Source organism: Aedes albopictus, chromosome 1 (genome assembly GCF_035046485.1).
Source record: "Aedes albopictus strain Foshan chromosome 1, AalbF5, whole genome shotgun sequence".
Lineage (NCBI taxonomy): Eukaryota > Metazoa > Arthropoda > Insecta > Diptera > Culicidae > Aedes > Aedes albopictus.
In genome coordinates, this window is record NC_085136.1 from 210120829 (window position 1) to 210142382 (window position 21554).

At 42.8% G+C, this 21554-nt stretch overlaps 1 protein-coding gene across 2 annotated transcripts in view; it reads right to left on the reverse strand.

The window, feature by feature from the left end:
- The window catches only part of LOC115267652 (headcase protein-like), a 90440-nt gene continuing 68886 nt past the window's right edge, over positions 1–21554 (reverse strand). For both annotated transcript variants that reach the window (XR_009996387.1, XM_062846186.1), the window contains one exon: positions 1–21554. This exon is cut by the window's right edge and continues 11535 nt beyond it. The gene's annotated coding sequence lies outside the window, so the exon portion shown is untranslated.

The window sequence follows — 21554 nt, forward strand, 5'->3', positions numbered from 1 at the left end:
TTCTTAAGCAGCTGTGAGTACCGTGGATCGCCCAAACTAATATTAGTATACATTCATAACTCGATATAACGTAACAATATTTTTATGTTCGTTACGATATATTAAAGTTACGTTATATCGAAGCCAAAAAAGATCCCCCCTCCTCAGATTATGTTATTCACTCAACAATGATTTTTAACCTTGTTTAAATGTTTTTTTTTCATTGTTGTATTTTATATACCTATCTTCAAAAGTCAACTGTATAGTATACCTTTTTATATCTAACTATTTGAACCAATATCGCATAAAACAAGATTATTTTACATTTTTACATACCGAACTGCTCAAGCGTCAAACGTTACCCGTTCATGTGATTAAAAGTAACAAATCCCCTAGCAGGTAGCGTTGGAGTGTACATCATTTCATTTTCAGCAGTGGAAAATTCAAAGTTTCCTATACGATAATGCCTCCTAGAATTCCTCTTGAGATTCCTCCAAAATTCACTCGGGAATTCACCCAGGAATCTCTTAATGAAATACCTTCTGTGATTTATCCTAAAATTCTCGAAGGAGTTCCTCTAGAGTTTTTCTTTTCAAGGATTCAAACTCCTCCATTTATTCCTACTGGCTTTAATCTGCTAGGATTCCTCTAAAAGGGCTTTGAAATAGGACACAATTGGTAAAGTACTTGTAGTTAGACCTGTGCGCCGACTTTATTTTGCTCGGCGGCGGCGTGAGGGCCATTTTTGGCCGGCGGCGGCGGCGTCATCGGCGTCACGCCGGTGGCAGCTTTCGGCGGCGGCGGCGGCGGCGTGAATCGGCGTGACCAAAACTTGACCATATTAGGCAAAGCAAAGAACATGACCAATATTGATGACATTAACTATTACGTTAGAATGAATACCTTTTTTTATTTCTGTACGGATCCATCACTGCCATTAGACCTACTACTGAGACACTTTTTTTTTACTTATTCGTTTATTTGGAAGGCTCGGCCGCCACATGGACATAACAGAGCCGAAATGATTCATACATTTTTGTTTTTACGTTGTTTACATTTTTCAAATTGTCAACAACCATAATACTAATAGTTTGGGGAGCCGAAGTACTCGCAGCTGTTTCGAAGTTAGGGATAACAAATATTTATAATTGGAAAGGAATATTGATACATTGCCGGTATCCTAAATGTAAAGCATATTGAATTACTCCAATGCAAATGAAGGGTAATAAAATATTGATTTTGCTACAGTTTTTTTGTTTGGTTGTCTCAGAACCTTCGGAAGCAATCAAACTGGATAATAAGGTCACACTATTTACACTAAGGAATCTCCTAATGATTTCAGGGAGGTCTCAGATGGAATCCTAGGAGGAGCCTGAAAGAAACTCCTGAAGCAATCCATGAAGAAAATTCAGAACTAATCTCTGTGGAAACTGCTGTTTGAAACCCTGAAGAAACTTCTGCAGGAATCTCTGGCGGTTCAAGAATCTCTTTTAGAGATTCCTGCAGAAAATTCTGAACCAATCCCTGATTGAAGTATTCGAGGAACTTCAGAAGGAAATCCAGGAAGATTCCCCAAATTAATTCAAGCAGGGATCCCAGGGGAATTACAGCAGGAATTTCCAAAGGAATTCCAAGAGTAATCTCCTACGGAATCCCAGCGGGAATTTCAAAAGAAATTCGAGAGGAATCCCCAACGGATTTCTAGGAGGAATCAACGAAAAATAGCGAGAAGGAATTCCAGGAGAAATTCCTAAGAGAATACTAAGAGGAATTTCCGAATGAATTCCATGGGGAAACCTCAAAGGAATTCCAGGAGGAAGCCCATAAGGTATTCTAGCAGGAAACTCCGAAGGAATTTAGGAAGAATCCCCGGAGGAATTCTAAGAGGAATTCCCGGAGGAAATCCGTGAAGGATCCCCGAAAAAAATCTAGGAGGAATCTCCGAAGAAATGCAAAGAGAAATCACCAAAGGAATCCCAAGAGGGAATTCCTAAGGAATTTTAATTAGAATCCTCGAAGGAAGAACCCATCAAGAGAAACCCCTGAAGTAATTTTAAGAGGAATCCCCAAAATTACTATAAGAGGAATCTTCAAAGAAATTCCAAGAGAAATCCCCGATAGAATTTTAGGGGAACTTCTCGAAGAAATTCTAGGAAGAATCACCGGAGGAAATCCAGGAGGAAATCTTGCAATGAATTTTAGGAGGAACCCTCGAAGGAAGCCTAGAAAGAATCCCCGAAGAAATTACAGGAGAAATCCTTGCAGGAATCCGAGAGAGCACTTTCGAAGGAATTCCGGGAAGAATCTTCGAGGAATTACAAGCGGATTCTTCAAAGTGGAACCCCGGAGGAATTCTAAGAAGAATCCCCATAGGAAGTCCAGGAGGAATCTCCAAAGAAATTCAAGAAGGAATCGTCGAATACTAGGAAAAATTTCCGAAGCAATTCTAGGAGAAATCACCGAAGAAATTACAGAAGGAAATACCGACAGAATTACAGGAGGAATCCTGGAGTAATTCCATGAGGAATTTTTGAAGAAATTTCAGGAAGAATCTCCGAAGGAAATCGAAAAGGAATCACCAAAGGAATTCCAGAAGGAAATCCCCGAGGAATTCAGGAAGGAATCCACGACGGAATATCAAGATGAATCCCCGAAAATCCCAGAAGGATATTTGGTGAAGCAAGTCCAGGAGGAAGCCCCAAAAAAATTCCAGATTTAAAAAAAATCCAGAATAAATCCTCAAAGTATTCCTAGGAGGAATCATCGAAATATATCCAGGTGGAATTCTCGTAGGAACCCTCATAGGAATTCCATGAGAAACCCCTGAGATAATTCTAGGTGGAGTTCCCGAAGGAATTCCAAGGGGAGAACCCGAAAGAATTCCAGGAAGAATCCCCGAACAAATTCGAAGAGAAATTCTCGTAGAAATTTCATGATGAATCCCCGACGGAATATTAGGAGGAATCCCCGAAGAAATTCCAGAAGGAATCCTCGAAGAAAGTTCCAGAGGAATTCCCGAAAGAAATCCAGGAGAAATGCTCGAAGGAACTCTAGGAGGAATCCCCGAAGGGTTTTAAGGAGGAATCTTCGATTGAAATCCAGGAGGAATCCCTGAAGGAGTTTCAGGAGGAGTCCCCGAGGGAAGCCCAGGAGAAATCCCTGAAGACAGTCCAGCAGGAATACCCGAAGGAATCCCTGGAAAAATTCCTGAAAAAATTCCAGGAGAAATCCCCGAAAAAATTACAGGAGAAATCCCTGCATAAATCCCAGGAGGAGCAGAAAATCTGGAAGGAATTTCCGAAGCATTTCCAAGCGGAATACTCGAAGGATTTTCAGGAGGAATCCCCATAGGAAGTCCAGGAGGAATCCTCGAAGGAATTCTAGGAGAAATCAATGAAGCAATTCCAGAAGAAAACCTCAAAGGGATTTCAGAAAGTCTCCTGAAGGAATTCCATGAGGAATACCTGAACCAATTCAGAAGGAATCTCCGAAGGAATTCTAAGAGAAACCATCAAAGAAATTCCAGGAGTAAACCCCGAAGAAATTTCAGGATGGATCCATGAAGGATATCCAGGATGAATACCCAAAGGAATTTCAGGAGACATTTCAGAATGAATTCTAGGAGGAATCCCTGAAAGAAGTCCAAGAGGAATCCCTAAATGAAATGCAGGAAAAATCCCTGGAGGAACTCCATAAGGAATCCAGGTGGAATCTCCGAAGGAATTCTGAGAGGAATCACCAAAGAAATTTGACGGAATATTAGAAGGAATCCCCGAAAGAATTGCAGGAGGAATCCACGAAGGAAGTCTAGGAGGAAACCCTGAAAGAAAATCTAGGAAGAATCTCCGGAGGAATTCTAAGAGGAATCCCCGAAAGAAATCCAGGAAAAAAGGCCAGGTGGAATCCTCGATGGAAGTCCTCGATGGAACCACTGAAGGAAGTCTAGGAGGAATCCCCGAAAAAATTGCAAGAGAAATCCTTGCAGGGATTCCAGGAAAATGCTCGAAAGTTCCAAAGGATTTCCAGGCGGAGTCCTCGAAGGATTTTCAGCGGATCTTTCCGAGTAGGGGGAAGGATTTACAGGAAGTATTCTCTAAAGAATTCCTCAAATGATTTCCAGAAGGAAATCCTTGAGGAATTCTTATGGAAACTCCATGAAAGATCCCTCAAGAATATTCTGGAGATATGCCTTGTTATAATCCTAAGGGAAGAAACTCCTACAAGATTCCCTAAGGCAATTCCTGTAAGAATTTCTGATTGAGCTTTTGGAGAAATCTCTGATGTAACTGCTGGAGGCATCCGTGAGTCTTCCTGGAAAAATCTCAATCTCAACCTACAATCTGAAGGAACCCCAGGAGCGATCCCTGGAAGAATTCCTAAAGGAACTTCTCGTGAAATCCCCTAAGGAATCCTGAAGGAATCTTGGAAGGAACTCTTATATAGGAATCCCTGAATTAACTTCTGGGGTAATCCCTGAATTCCCCTGGAGGGAGATCCCTGGGAGGGATCTTCGTATAAGATTCTCTGAAGCAACTTCTGTAGGAATCCCTGAAGAAATTCAGGAGGGATCTGTGAAGAAACATCTGCAAGAATCCTTGAAACTCCTGGAGAAATCTCTGATGGAATGGGGGACTAATTTCTAAAGACCTCCTGCATGAACTAATGAAGAAACTTCTCACGGGAATCTTGATGGATCTCCAGGTGGCATTTATGAATCCTCTTAAAAGAATCTTTAAAGGGACTTCTGGAAGGATACATGAACGAACTCCCGTTGAAATAGCTTAGGGAAATTCTGAAGTAAATCCCAATAAACACTTGGAGGCATCCCAGAAACCTCTTGGAGCTATTAGGGTGATCCCTGAGAGATCACCGAAGGAACTTGTAGAGCAATCCTTAAAAGAACTCCTGAAAGAATCACCGAAAAAAAATCTCTAGGCATCCCGAAGTATTTCCAAGAGGAATCTTCGAAGAAATTTCAGGTGGGATTCATGAACAAATTTCTGGAATTTCTGAAGGATCTCCTGGAGGTATCTCTGAGGAAACTCCTGGACTAGTTCCCAAAGAAACTCCTGTAGGAACTCCTGAAGGAACTTCTGAAGGAATTCATGGAGGAACTCTCAGACTAATCTCTGAAGGACCTCCTATGAGAATCGCTGAAGTATCTTCTTCTGGATGAATCTCTGATGTATCTCTAGGAGGCATCTTTGAATTCTCTAAATAAATTTCTGAGGTTATGTCTGAATCTGTCGAGATCTTCCTGAGATCTTAAAAAAAAATCATCTTGGAGGCATCCCTGTGGAATTTTCTGGAGGAATCCTAGGAGGATCTTCCGGAGGCATCACTGAATCCTTCTGGAAGAAAAAACTTCTGGAGAGATGTGAATGTGTGTTCTAAGAGTTGAGAAATCAGTTATTGTAATTAAACTTTTATGATAGTGATCGTAGGATTTTTTTTATCTCAACTTTATGTAAACTTAATTTTGTTCGTGCGCTGATCACCGGCGTGAAAAATGAAAATCGGCGGCGTGACAAACAGCGGCGTATGGCGCGCCGCCGATACCTCGGTCGGCGTCGGCGTGAGACAAAAAGTGTCGGCGGCGGCGGCGTGGCACGGCGGCGCACAGGTCTACTTGTAGTAATGAGCTGAATTTGTGTATGGTGAGAAGGTCAATTCTTCGTTTCTGCAATGACATGGTGCAAAAAGCGTGCAGTATAATTATTCCTTGCCTAATTTGATGCTGTTTGAGCAAAACTATGGATAACTATGTTGTTTATGTTGCAAGAAATGGAGAAAACAACAACACTGTTGCACAAATTTTTGCTCAAACAGCATCAAATTAGGTAAGGAATAATAGTACCCTCGCTTTTTACACCATTTCATTGCAAAAACGGAGAATTGAATTTCTCACCATACAAAAATTCAGCTCATTACTACAAATCTAGTACTTCGCCGATCTGTCCTATTTCTCCAAAAGTTCTCGATATGATTCCTCCAGGAATTTCCCCTGTGGCTTCTCTAGGATTCCCCATGGGATTCCAGAGATTTTTGCAAGGATTCATCCTGCCATTCCCTTTAAAATTTCTACTGGGATTCTCCCAGTCATACACCAGCAATGCTCTAATACCTTCCTGCTCAATAAGTATTTGTTGAGATTCACCCAGTAATTCCTGCTGGTACTTATTCTGCCCATTTTGAACTATTTTCTAAATTTTTGTTTTCAGGGATTTCACCGGTATTTCTTCCGAAAACTCAGGATATCGGCAAAAACCACCATGAATTTCTTCAGAGACCCATTCAAAGATTGCTGGTTCCAGGAAACACTGTTGGATTACTCCAGGGATGCCTCATTGATTGATTTATCTTTATTAAAGAGACTTTCAGCCCTTGGTAAAAGGGATGCCTCATTTTCTTTCAAAGCATTTCTTTTAATGATTCCTTAAGGAATTTCCCCTTTTTCATAGATTTTCGCTGTGATTCCTCTAGAAGTTTGCTTTGAATCCCTCCAGAAATTCCCTCTGGTACTTCACGTGGCATTTCTACATAAATTCTTCATGTGATTATTCCATGAATTCCTTTAGGAAGAATAGAATACTTTTGAAATATTTCCACCGAAATAATTCATCCGTGGGATATATCACAAAATTTCGCCAGAAATTTATCATGAAATTTATCTAGTGATTTATCAGAGAATTTCTTGAGCGATTTTCTGCAGGGTTCTTCTAAGACTAGGCGGACTTACCCCGGCGTTATAACTCGCAGTATCGCATGAAACCGAATTTGCTTCCACTGCTATCTACTGTCATGTATTTTGGAGTTGGAAGGCTATGTTTCAGTAGGAATGATATGTCAAGAATAAGTACAGTAGACGTTCGGTCGGTGCAAACGGTTTAACTGCAATGCTTTTTACCTGTAAGTCCGGTAAGTTCAACAAATTTGGAGTTATCGCACCGCCAAACGTCAAAACGATGTGCCATGTTTGCCCTAATAGGCTGGAGGAATTAAATGAATGTGGATGAATAAAACAAAGAGAAAAAGCAGGATCTTCATATAACGAAATGCAGTAGTAACTGATGCTGTGAGTAAGTTCCTCTGGCCTATGAATAGTAGCATGAAGTTTACGTTCATTTTACGTCAATTGATGGCTTTATGACATCTGTCAGGCGTTGCAGTTACTCAATTTCATTCGTTAAGTGGAACGTAAACATGTTGCAGTTAGCAGTTAAACAAAATTACTGACACCGAAAACTGTCATATAACTGCGAAAGTGTTCGTATATCGCTAAACCGCTAAACTGCTCCGTGAAGCAAAAAAAAACTACTTTTTATTTCTTTCTATTCGAAAATTACAAAACTATATTGGACATATTTTTATACAATACAAAAACGCTTTTGGGAGGCAAATATGTATCAAATTAACGGATTCACCATGCTATAAGCGAAATTATAAGCATGACTGCCTCATATAGAGTTATTGCACACCTTGGAACCTCGCTAATTGTTGCACACTCCATGCTTTTCTTATGAGGTGTGCAACAAGTGGCGAGTTTTTAAGGTGTGTAACAATTGGCGATTTACCCTAGATGATGGATATGCAAAATAATGAAGCTAGAGCCGTGGAATGCCTAGTTTTGGCGTCAAAGCCAAAATATCCACGAAAAAGGTTCCTCCAGGGCACATTCCGGTGGCCACGGGTTAGCCAGGGAGGTCACTGGTCATTTTCATGGTTACTAAGATGTTGGATATGAAAAATTATGAAGATAGAGCCGTCGCATGCCTAGTTTTGGTGTCATGGTCAAAATGTCATCGAAACAGGTTCCTCCAGGGCACATTCCGGAGGCCACGGGTTAGCAAGGGAGGTCACTGGTCATGTTCATGGTTACTAAGATGATGGATATGAAAAATCATGAAGATAGAGCCGTCGCATGCCTAGTTTTGGTGTAATGGTCAAAATGTCCTCGAAACAGGTTCCTCCAGGGCACATTCCGGAGGCCACGGGATAGCCAGGGAGGTCACTGGTCATTTTCATGGTTACTAAGATGTTGGATATGAAAAATCATGAAGATAGAGCCGTCGCATGCCTTGTTTCGGTGTCATGGTCAAAATGTCCTCGAAACAGGTTCCTCCAGGGCACATTCCGATGTCCACGGGTTAGTCAGGGAGGTCACTGGTCATTTTCATGGTTACTAAGATAATGGTTATGAAAAATCATGACGATAGAGCCGTCGCATGCCTAGTTTTGGTGTCATGGTCAAAATGTCCTAGAAACAGGTTCCTCCAGGGCACATTCCAGTGGCCACGGATTGGCCAGGGAGGTCACTGGTCATTTTCATGGTTACCAAAATAATGGATATGGAAAATCATGAAGATAGAGCCGTCGCATGCCTAGTTTTGGTGCCATAACTGAAATGTCCACGAAACAGGTTCCCGCGAGGGCCATTCCGACACCCGGGACAGGACCAGATCGTGTTGACCGGTTCCACATGTCCACTATCAGACGCGCACTATCCAGTTGGACATTTTTGCTGAAGACACCAACATTGTATCTAGTAAAGCATGTAAACCATAATTGAAAGCGTATGCCGTGTACTGAGTACACGACGCGACCGCTCGTGTAACTTTTTTTGATGCGACTGATGGAGGGTTAATCATGAACTTGTTCCGTGGACCGGACCTAGTGGTCTAGTTGCGATCCCCCAGGATGGATTGGAGGGACCGAATTGACTGTTGCCAATTTGGCGCAATTATTAGCGATTCTCAGCTCGTGTGCCGTGGCGCTGTATTTGCACAGCGGCAGCTGTATTGCTCTGTGCTGGCACCGGCAGGCTGCTCCTAGACATAAATCGGTCGGCGCTGATTGAACAGCCTGCCGCCACCGGTGTGGTGTCGGTCAGTGTCGATTATTGAATTAACACTAATTTGATCCAATCAGCAGCGGCTAATAGCGATGCGTTGAAGGTAGTTTTCGGCGATTCCCACGCAGGAACGCAGGAAGGAACGCCAACAAGGTGCTGTTTGTTTACATTTTAATTGCTGTATCTAGTGTTGATTTGGGCTTCTGTTGTGGAAATTAATGGTTCATCAAGGCAAAAGTTCAAAATAGAAGAAATGTTTCAGCGATGTTTTAGCATTTGGGAACGCCAAAGTCGGTGGACTCAGAGTTCCATCCTCAATTGTCTTCATCCCAACAGTGAAAACGAGTTACAATTCGGTTCAGCCGAACCATGCAGCTCGCAAGTATAGCTATGTTATATACCACTGTTCCGCATTTCTAAAACATATCCGTTGTGATCAGTGGTTCACTGCTGAAATCCAAGGGACTTTGCAGGAAGCGCTTACGATCAGCTCATCAAGCGAAGGATTGCCGATCTAAGTTCTCCTGTAGGATCTGCAAGAAGTGTCACCATACTTTGACATGCTTCAGAGCGGAGCAGGATATCGTTACAATGGCGATTGCTGTGGCAACCATCCAACGAATTCTCAAGCTTCGCAAGGATCCACAAGTTCCCATTCTACTCCCGAGTGAGCAACGTGGAGGCCTCAGACATTTCAGCATGCAACGTTGCTCAGATGTCATCAAGAATCATGCTGGCAATAGCTAGGACAGCTCTTGAACTCCGAACTTTTCGAGGGAAATGAAATAACCCTGGTAGTGCTCAAAGAGACAATAAATCTATCAACAGTTTCTACAGGTGGAAGCGAAAGGGCGGAACCTACCAGATGGAGTTCATCTAATGGACCCAGCACTCTTCCAAAGAAATCGCCCTGGCTCTTGACAGCGATGCTTTCATCGAGTTCTCCATGACTGAACGGAGACTGTATATAGGAAATATTCTACCGACAACCCTGGGTATTCGGACGGGTAGTCTCTAGTGACTACTCTTATCCCAACGTCAACTGCCATGTTGACATGTTAGGAGCAACCTCGGATCTGGAGCGGTTGATCGAAGGCTTTTGGTCTTGCAAAGAGCAAGGATCCCAAAATTCATGTTCCTTGGAAGAGAAATTGTGTACACACTTAAATTAAATCGCCGACCTCAGCAAACGGATTGCCGAGAATCCAACAGCCGAGAATCCGGTAATAATTTTCACAGAATCTCGGTAAAAGTTTTACCGAGATGTCGTTAAAACTTTGCCGAGATCTCGGTAATCCAACTTTTTACCGAGATCCCGGCAAAATTCACCGAAATCTCGGTAAAAATTTAACCGAGAATCAGTAAATATTTTACCGAGATATCAGCTGTTGGATTGTCGGTAAACCGTTTACCGAGATCAATTTCTGAATTTAAGTGTGTAGAGATATGTTTCAAAAAGGTTCCATTGAGGTTCAGAATCTTTGCAAATTTAGACGAATCATGGTAAATTGATGTTGGCGTTTACTTGGATCGACACGAAGATTGGAAAAGGAAGAGAACTTGCGAAAGCAGTACGTCGTCCTGCATATGTGACACATGCAAAAGTCGAAGATATCGATAAGTAATCCCTAGAATGGAGTTACCTCATCATCCGGTGGCCAAGGGAGTCAGTACCACCACTGTAGTCAGTGTTGTCTAAACATCATCCGGGGTGTCCTTGAATAATGCATTTCTGATAGGCCCAGTAGTTCAGGAAGCTGTGGGGTCCGTAAATCTGCAGAATTGGACGAAAAAGACCATCCTCATATCAGATGTCGAGAAAACGCTCTTCCGTTTCATGTCCGATGAAAAAGTAAGGGTGTTTGAGTTGAACACCATAACGTATGGATCAAAACTCGCATCTACCTGGACTCTTCTGCAATTGGCACCTAACCAATAAGCCATTTTTCCGTAAAAACGTATGCATAGATGATGTCATTACCAGGATGAACGGTGTTGGTACTGTTATTTGTCTGAGACATCAACTGACGGAACAGGGCGATTTCAAGTTGAGGAAGTAGAACAGTCATATTCCAGCATTTTGGAAGAAGTTGCCACGAAGAATCTGGCGATCCAGGATACCAACGGATTTGAATTGGGTTCTAATCCTGTCAAACATACCTCCTGCAGCGCTACAATGTCAAATCCGTGGTACTCCACTACACCGGCGAGTATGCGGGTGCTCCCGATGAAGTAAGGAGATCTACAGTTCCCCGTACCGAGTTTTAAAACACAAGTTCTTTCTTCGTCGCTGGGATCGTTGTCATTGGATCTGGTTGGTATTATTTTCATGTTTTCTTTTCGCTGTTACGGTTGGCTCGCCTGATACTAATCATCAAACCTTCTGGAGGGCCATGATGTACAGTTGAGCTTGAAGTCCTTTAATGGCACTTGGACGTTGATCAGTCATCCCTAACGCTGTTGAAAGCCGCTCCTAACCTGAAGAACAACCCCCTTTCACAGGTCGGCCTGCGACCACAACTTCCACGGAGGATTACTACCCGATCATCCCTAAGGTTTCTTGCAGCCCTGTCGGTATCACGAGGAGCTAAAGATAGGAGTTTCTGAGAAGAGACTAATGGCCTCAATAATGGGGTATGTATCACAAGATACGCAGCCTTTACAGTACCAATTAAATTCTGACCTACTTCGAATAGCTTTCGGAATGACTTGGATGCCAATAACTGTTATTCACCGATTTCAATTTGATTTTCCTTCGCTGAAGTTGGACGTCCCACTCTCTAAACCCCGACTCCTATCGCCGATAGCTAGCCTTTTCGATCTTATTGCGCTAAAAGACGCAAATAGCAAAGGTTTGGATTCAGACCAACCAGTACCTCCAAAGTAACGGTGGGTAAGGCTTGGCGTAATTTCAAGAGAAAACTTCCGAGGATTCCAAGTCTTGAATAATGCGATACGCTTCCTGTCTTATAATTATTCGAGAAGGTCAGAGACTCGACGAGGTTGTCGCTTCCAGCCTAATTCTGGCCGGATTCAAAGTGTGTTCTGATGTGGACTGCAGCATCTTCCACTACATTTGTAGCAAACCGAGTGGTGTATCTAGAGTAGACAATTTGGCGGACCAGGGTATCTGGAAAGGTCCGAATTGGCTGAAAGCGCAAAACTCAACGGTGCAGTAGAGAAAGAGAGAAGTCGCACGACGATCACCTGTGCGAATATCATGTGACGGACAGCATTGCTAGATTGAACTACTTCAGTGTCCTTGTAGGGTCTGGTTCTGATAGTAGCTTCTTGTCAACTGCAGAGTTGAATGCAGCAGAACACATGATACTTGGAAACGTTCATTGGGTAGCCTTCGCCGAGGAAAGAACGGCCCTAACAGTTGGAGGTGTCAAGCAAGTCTCGGAGAAGATTTAACCCTTACGTTGATGGAATGAGCTTAACAGAGTGGGAGGCGATGTGGTGTTTGGTGACGCCCGCTCGACATCGTTTTTCCCAAATGATTATGAAACACTTCCATAGTCTTCCACATGGTCTTCCATGGAAGACTAAAACTGCATGCAAAGCTACAACTGTTACGTAGTATAATTCGGCTGCAATTGTGGTCACTTGGGAGTAGAAACGTCGCTTCGCAAGTAGTAAATCGATGTAAACATTCGAACTGCTCGAACATAAACCGTCGTTAAAGCTTATGTAGCGGTTTTCAGCATTTCCAGGATGTACTGTAATAGCGGTACAGCTAGCGCGTAGCAGAAAAGTTGAACGATTGGAAAGGCTACAAATTAGTAGGTAAGATCTCTACTGAATGCCGCCTTCCAATTGCTATCCGAGATCAACCTTCTGAATGTCTGCCTTCGAAGTGCTATACATGCCTCCTACCACTAAAGTGATCCTTGGGGAGTTGCAGAAAACTGCGGTGAGAACAGATGTATAGATCCAACTCACATAGGTAGCATTGTCTGTAAGCGTCCAAAGGTGGAACAGATATCGAAGGCAAGACAACTTCCCGATAATCTTTGGAGATAGTGGAATCCATATAGACAGCTCAGAGGCAACATTGACCTATGACCGCCTTAGCCGTGGTTTACCAATCATAATTACGAGAGAACCACACCAGAGTACCAGACACCCTCAATATGGTTCTACAGTACACCTATGAACCTCACACATGCCGAAATCTCTGAACAGTAACGAGCCCTGATTGATAACGTCCCAATATTTTCCTTCCAGAAACCATCTCGACAAGTTGTTTCTTTCAGACACACCACTTTCGGTGAGATGGTTCCAGACAAGCTTTTGCCCCACCACAGCACCACAGCCTTCCGTCTTACAGTCCACCTCATAGAAACTCGTAAGCTGTCGAAGAACTACAACTGCATGCAAAACTACATCTGTTACGTAGTATAATTTGACTGCAATTGTGGTCACTTGGGAATAGAAATGTAGCTTCGCAAGTAGTAAATCGATGTAGGTATGAGTAAACATTCGATCTGCTCGACCATGAACCGTCGTTAACCGTTATGTGTCCGACAAACTTTTTGATTTTTTCTACACCGTGCTTTTTAAATGGGCGCTGGCCGCTGGGTACCCGGGTACCCTGTCGGCCACATAAGGGTTAAAGCTTATGTAGCGGTTTTCAGCATTTCCAGGATCTGCATAGCGGTACAGCTAGCGCAAAGCTGAAGAGTTGAACAATAGGAAAGGCTACACATTAGAAGGTAAGATCTCTTCTGAATGCCGCCTTCCAATTGTTATCCCAGATCACCCTTCTAAATACATGCCTCCTACCACTGCAGTGGTCCTTGGGGAGTTTCAGAAAACTGTGCTGAGAGCAGACGTATAGATCCAACTCATATAGGTAGCAATCCAGATGATCCTGGTATGCCTGATACCGTGCCACAGAAAAGTATTGTTGAATAAAACTCCTTCATAGTCTGTAAGCGTCCAAAGGTGGAACAGATATCGAAGGCAAGAAAACTTCCCGATAATCTTCGGAAATAGTAGAATCCATATAGACAACTCAGAGGCAACCGCCTTAGTCGTGGTTTACCAATCATATGTAATTACGAGAGAATCACACAAGACACCCTCAGTATGGTTCTACAGTACACCAATGAACCACACAAATGCCGAAATCAACGTTACAACTGAACTGTAATGTTTCGGAATCTTTCCTCAACAGTACGAGCTTTGATTGATAACGTCCCAATACTTTTCCTTCCAGAAACCATCTCGACAAGTGGTTTCTTTCAGACACACCGAAACACACCACTTTCGGTGGGATGGTTCCAGACAAGCTTTTGCCCCACCACAGCCTTCCATCTTACCTTCCACCTCATAGAAGCTCGTAAGCTGTCGGTGGCGTGGCAGAGGTGGCTCCGCATGGCAAACGATGCAAAAACTTGAAAATGGCTAAATTTATTACAGAAAATCAAATGATTAATGGTCTTGTAACAATAGATTCATTCTGGTGCGATGGTGGTGTCTGCGCTCGGTCGCTTGCTCGCTTGTTCGCCTGCTCGCCTCGCCGACTTCGTATCGTAGATTGTTGCACTCTCTCGCATATGACGTGTTTCCAAGGCAGTGACCACCAGTGTTGCCACATTTTTATCTGTACCGCAGGCTCAAAAATCTTTTTTATCTGTACCAGACATTCGAAAAATCTGTACCCAAAATCTGTACCAAATTTGTACCACATTTGATTTAAAATCGTTTAAAATACACAAAAAAAGAGCATTACATTCAGGCTAAACTATGAAAAACACTTAACCTTCCAGGACGCGCACCATCAAGCAGCTGGAACTGCACCGCGCACGCGCTGTATACGACGAGCGAGGGTTTTTGGTAGTGTTGTACTTTTTACAACGGCGCGCGCGCTGAAGGGTTAAATTGAGTTTAATGATACTAATTTCTGAACTATAAAAACAAAAATATCAGTATTAAAAATGTTTTAAATTTGAATTTCAATGATTTTTTCTCAATTTCAAAAAATCTGTACCATTCTGTACTTTTTGCTGAAAATCTGTAATCTGTACCGTACAGAATCTGTACCGAAAAGTTGAAAAAAATCTGTACTTTTACAGAATAATCTGTACCTGTGGCAACACTGGTGACCACCCACCCGACCCAACGCAACGCAACGATGCTATTTAGCCGGGCAGCGCGAAAATCAAGAAGAACGAAAAGTTGCAAGTTTTGGGTGATGATTCGGTGTATTCGCTGGTCTGGTAGACGTAGATACCTACACACAGACTGCTGCTGGCTGCGGGCTGGTGTGGTGTGTGCTTCTCTCTGTGTGTTAATGGCCGCTTAATTACACTTTATGATGGCCAGCTGGAGTTTCTGGTTCTGGTGGTCTACGACGACGCTTCCTCCTAGGAAGACGAATGTCTTCTTCGGAGGGAATGGATATGGAAAGGAACGAATATGGAGTTTTTTTTTTCACGGGAAAAATGTGAATGACTTAAAAAAATCGAGAATGTGACCAAAAAGGGTCCAGATAGTAGAAGCGGTAAGGATTTTGCAGAGAGCATCTGAAATAGGCAGAGATTAGTAACGTCACACAGTTCTATGCCAATCTATTGGAAAACCATGTCCAACATTGCAACGATAGGATGTGACTGAAACGAAGAGCGACAGTGCAATGGAGTTGGAGACATTACCGATCAAGTTACCGAAAAGTAGAGGAACCTGAGCATGGCGTACATCGACTGCTAAAAGGCGTAGAACTAAGTACCGCACTCGCACCTTCCCGTACCACTCAAGAAACTGTACAAAACAGATCTGAACGTGATCAGGTCAATGAAACAAGCGATGGGGATGTGCAGCACGTCGAGACAAATTACCGATGGAACAACTGTGTTGCGGTCCAGAACTCTCAGCATCAGGAGGAGAATAAAGGCGATGCCTTTTGTTCGCTGTGTTTCAGCATTTCCATGAACCCCCTCTGAAGATCACTCAACAAATGCCACTATGACTGTTGTGAAACTAATACTAATTTAAGTCGGCTGCGATGCGATTGTGGAACTGTGGAACGCAAGAGAAGGAAAAATAACGTAAAAGAGAGGGAAAACACTGCTGAAAAAGAGATTCGAAGAACACCTGCCCACGAGGAAAGAGGCGATTAATGAGATTTTTGGTGTCGTATAGTTACGGCGCAGGGCGAATACTCCATTGGACTCGTCAAACCATCCCTCAGCAACCCTCCCCCTCCTCCGCCGTGGGTAAGGAGAGGCTTTTTCGTCTAAACTTCCCTAACCGACATCTCAACAGCAGACTGCTACGCCATTCGAATACCCCTAGGACTGCCTCTCCGGCCGCCCAAGAGCTACTCGGCGGCTATGCCACGTTCGGCTCGCCGCTCATCATCAGCGCGGCTTGCCGGCTGTATCCCAGATGCTCTCCATGAATACATCAGTCGCTCTCCGGCTGTGTTCCTAGGTCTACGACCAAGTGCCATGATTGGGCCGCTGCCCGTGTCCCGGTAGCTACCTACTCACCTACGGCGCAACAAGCTATCTACGACCGCACGCTTGTGACTTCCCTGGCGCGTTTCGGCTGCTCCCTGTTCGTTCCGATATGTGCTCTGATCGCTCGCAGACCGCTTTGACAGCATATTAAACATCCCACATACATATCATCATCTGAACCACCCGAATACAAAATTAAGGTAAATTTTTGCAGTTGTTGTGCATAGCTTCAGCACCGTCCGAGACTACCCTTCTACCCGGGAACCCTGGGGCCAGAGTGATCAAAAGCTGGCCATGAGTGCTCACTCCGCAAGCGGCCGTGGCTGTAACCAGCTGCTTGAGACTTAGGTTAGTCTCCGTCTGGGACGAGGGTCATAAGCTGATCCACTACCAATTGGAAAAGTTGGAGAAAGAGCATATGAATTACCCACACCTGAAGCTGGACGACCTGAAGCTGTTTGCGGAATCTGTACAGAGGCTGCATCAACAGTTGCAACGTGCGCAATAACATCCAGATGGAGTTCAGAATTGACAAATGCCGGTCAATCCATCTTTGCCGGGTAAAGTAGTGGTTGCTATCTGGAGGAAATTCGAAATATGATTGAAGCCTCGACTTCCTGCAACTTAGAGGTATTCACAACATAACGATCGAGAATGAGATTTAATACAAGTTCTTGCATCAAATGTGTTCTAAGGAGCTTTCTATCAGTCAACAGCAAAATAAAAGCGAGCAACACGTTTGCTGCACTTTTGTTGACCTTACAGCTTTGGGGTTGTAAAGTCAACTAAGACGAGGCTTGAGACGCTGTACGATTGGCGTTCGCCAGGGGGAAGTCATCCTTCGACGCGCAGTAGCAGGAAGAAGCGTCAGCACGTCCGCTGCCAAAATCGTCACTGAATGTATTAACAGAAAGTTCCACTATGTGGTTCCACCAGGGCCGGATCTAAGAGTGAGCCCAGGGGGCCTGGGGGCATTTTGCTAAAGTACTGTTCAAAAACAAAGAAATACTTTTTTGTTCACCGCATTTATACCTCCGAGGGGCCTCTACATCACTTCCGGCCCCGGGCTCTCACAATCCTTAATCCGAGTCTGGGTTCCACGGTAGCCATCCAGGATCGGGTTATTCCAACGCAGAATCACCACCTGTACATATAGCACGAAGACGTGGAAGACCGCTGTAGAAAGTGCAATTTGTAGGAGAAACGAAAGAGCATGTGGCAAATCATTGCTCTTGTACGCCAGTGAAACCTGGTGTGTATCAATCGAGACCACTTAACGGCAGTAGCCTTTCTTTAACAGATAATTGTGGTGTATGCACCAAGCCAGGTTATAGCAGGTAATCAACCAGTACTACACTCTGCACCCCCATGGGAGTTTACCAGTGACGGTAAGTATACACAGCCACTCACGATATTTTGATTTGAAAGATAATGTTTCCAAGTGTGTTCCAAGAACCAGCACTTCCAGCAGGCAACAAAAAATCTTTTTCAAACTTTGTATCATGTTCGCCCTAATGACCCTTTTAACATAAGTCTGTCCACATAAATCAGCGTTCCAATATCTGAATCGCGAGCACCCTTCCATCGGACCTAAGGCCTGACATCAGATGATGTAACCTCCGCCTGTTCCGTACACGCTACCTACCTACATCCCCCAACAAAAAAAGAACTCCATTCAGCATCGGATTGCTTCCCCCGGAAAGTAAACAATCACATAAAAGCTGAGCTTAGCGAACAGCCATCACACCATCAGCAGCGGACCCGATCCGTCCCGGCGGTGAGCACGCCTGGACATGATCATCTTTGACGGACGAAAACTCTTCTAGGCGCGAGAACAATCAAACTCATTCACGATGATAGAACGCGCGCGCGAATCGAATACTTAGGGCGCGCGAGTCGTGTTTCTAATCTAAATACACACATTTCGACTCGAACCGTAGCGATCCAATGTGTCCCGTGTCGTGTCCAGAAGGCGGGAGTGGAAGGCCCGGTTTTATCACGAAACTCGGACCGCGCGCCCGAACCGTATATCACGGTGTTCCATTTACCGTTATTATAAAATAAAATATACCATCAAAACCTGAAACGCCATCCTCTTTATTTATCCATCCTACACCTCTGGACAAATTTTTAAAATCATCGTTGGGCGAGTTTTTTAGTTACGCCCTTTTAAAGGGCCTAACCTCTAAAAAATCGAGTTTCCTATAGAATAACACCACATTTCATAACAGAATCATGAATTAAAATCATCAGTAACAACAATTATCATGAATAATAATGAAATTTGGTAGTTCGCATCCATATAAATACCGGTGGAGTGCATTTTGTATCAAAATTGTTCATTACGTCAATATACGGTAGGTGATCTTAGGAGTAGGACCTGTAGAAAGCAAACATTACATCGATGTAACAAATTCAATTAAAAGTATATTGTATTGTTATTTCATTTGTCTATAGATGTTCATATTACCCTCAGTCAAGGCGATAGTATTCACATACATAATAGTACCAACATTTCAAAAGGACGTAACTGATCTTCAACACAATATCTTCTCCCATAGCTGTAGATCGTATCTCTTCTTTCCCAGGACACCAACATCCTCTATTGGAAAGAATTGGATTTTCTTCGTCCAGTAGTGGTTGTACATTGCGTCGGAGAGATAAAGGCTTGATTTCGGCAAGCAGTTTCGCCTTTTTGAAATGTTAGCTCCGATAAAGCGTGCACTCTCTACACAGCAAATTTGCTTTAAAAACAATAGTCAAACATGGACATGGACAACCACAAATTAAACAAAAAGAAATATGTCTCTGTGCAAAATATCTTAAGTTATAAGAATTGAAAACCAAAATATCGAAAGGCCAAACGACGAAAGGTCAGAACAGGCAATAAATAATCAAACATAGTATGCTGGATGAATTTTTTTCTTCTTTTAAAACCTTTTGCCCTTGCTAATTTTACTTTTCTTCGACCTATTGTCTTCCATTTTTTTTCATTTGTACGATTTGTCTTCATCTCAGCCTCAGCATTTCAGAAGGGCGTAACTGCTTTTTGATACGGCATCTTCTTCTATGAATGTAGATTGCATGTCACCCCTCTAATGTAAACCATCGAAAGAGGAGCATTCTTTTCGTCTAGAAGTGCCACGCCACTGCTTTGAAAAAAAAAAGATGTTGCTGTTGCAAGCAGTTACGCCCTTTTAAAATGCTGAGGCTGAGATGACAAAACGTAGAAATGAAAAAAAAAATCGAAAGGCAATATTGCGCAGTTCGCTGAAGATTATCGCGCAAAAATGTTTAAAATCACTAAAAGATCGTCGTCAGTACATCATATCGTGTTCGTGTCTTCTACAATCCGGCTTGACATAAACTCCCTCGCGAGAAAATGAGTAAGCGATTTCGGCGATTTTCTGAGGAGTGAAAATAAAACTCAGAAATCACAACGCAAATCCTCAACAGCACCGAGCGCGAGCTTGCCGCGCAGCGAGGAGTTCGTCCAATACTCATAATTGCTTGTTCTGTTTCTCACGTCCACTCACACTCAAAAAGCTCTCGCGAGTTCCACTCCCGTACAAAGGAAGACTCTCGAGGCGAAAATCGCACTCAAAAACCCAAAATAATCATCGGCTCTTTTTTCGTTCCCCTCTTCCTCGCTCAGTTTTTATTGCCTCTCTGTTTGGGGTTCGTTCGCTCCCTCGCGACGAGGCAAAAGCAAAACACCACTCTAGAGCATTTTGCAAAACTCTTTTGATTTCGAGGAGGATTATCAAGCCTGTCTACAATAATTGCTGAAAATCAGGCCCCTGACACGGCCTATATCAATGCATTGGAATCATGGTAGACAGGATGTCCTGGGCGCTAATAAATAGCGCCCACTGTCAAATGCGAAAACATCAACATTTTTTTGTTTAACGTTTATTTTGGTTTGTTGATCAGTTTTTGGAATCATTTTTCCCACCGCTTATGATCACAAAACACTTCAAACTCGCTTTAATATTAATGTACGGTAAGAGGAGCATGCGATTAGTTGAATAAAGCAACCCAACAAACACGCATTGTGAATGTGATTTCGTGTGCGGCGCACAACATCAAACAAAAGCTGCGTTTGTTGATTACACGCTTGTTACAATTTGCACGAATATGAGTATAAGGCAGTTAGATGTTGGCTACGATAAATTTCATTCATGCCAGGGGCCTGCTGAAAATAGCTTTAGATTGACCGCGCAGAAGATACCGAAACGATTAAATGCAACCGCGTATATCTATTTACATTTTTGCACAACTTTGGGCGATAATTTTTATTGCAATGTAGGAAGTAAAATTAGTTAGGACAAAAAGTCTTACCTACATATTTCAAAAAAAGAGCGAATTTTCATGCAGCATAATAAGTTTGATTATTTGAAGCCTTTTTCTACTTTTTGAGTTTTGGCCTTTCAATGTATTGGTTTTCTACCTAACCTAAGCCGTTTGGCACACAGACATATTTCTTTTTATTTAATCCATATTTGACTATTGCTTTTAAATCAGATTTGATGTATAGAGAGTGTACGTTTTAATATATCAGTGCTAACATTTCAAAAAGGCGAAACCAAACCTTTATCTCTCCGACGCAATGTACAACCACTACTGGACGAAGAAAATGCAATTCTTTCCGATAGTGGTTGTTGGTGTTCTGGGAAAGATGATATACGATCTACAGCTATGGGAGAAGATATTGTGTTGAAGATCAGTTACGCCCTTTTGAAATGTTGGTGCTGAATGCATGCGAACATTATCGCCTTGACTGAGGGTAATATGAACATCCATAGACATATGGAATTACAATACAATAGGGTAATTCATGTATTTTGGACAGGCTGAGGACAACGCTGGAAAAATCGTCTTCTAGCTTCCTTAGAAAGCAATTGATTATTATGCAAAGTTATTAATACGCTTAAAATATGATTGTACTTTGCGTTCCTGGTGATAAAAACCTTAACGAAAGCATTTTAAGCTGAGAAAATCACAATTTCCAATCGCCTGTTAGAATTGCATTTTGGACACCGAGTATATGTTTTGGACACCCCCAGGTATATATAATTTGGACAGGGCATTTATTTCAATGTTTAGCCGTGAATACTGCTAAATCATGGAAGTAGCATAAATTAACAAATATTGGCCAATTTTAATGTAGAAAGACGTGTGTGTTTCCGCCATGTTGTTTGATTACAAGAATAACAAATATTTTCTTGAAAATAATCAAATTTCTCCGCTTAACA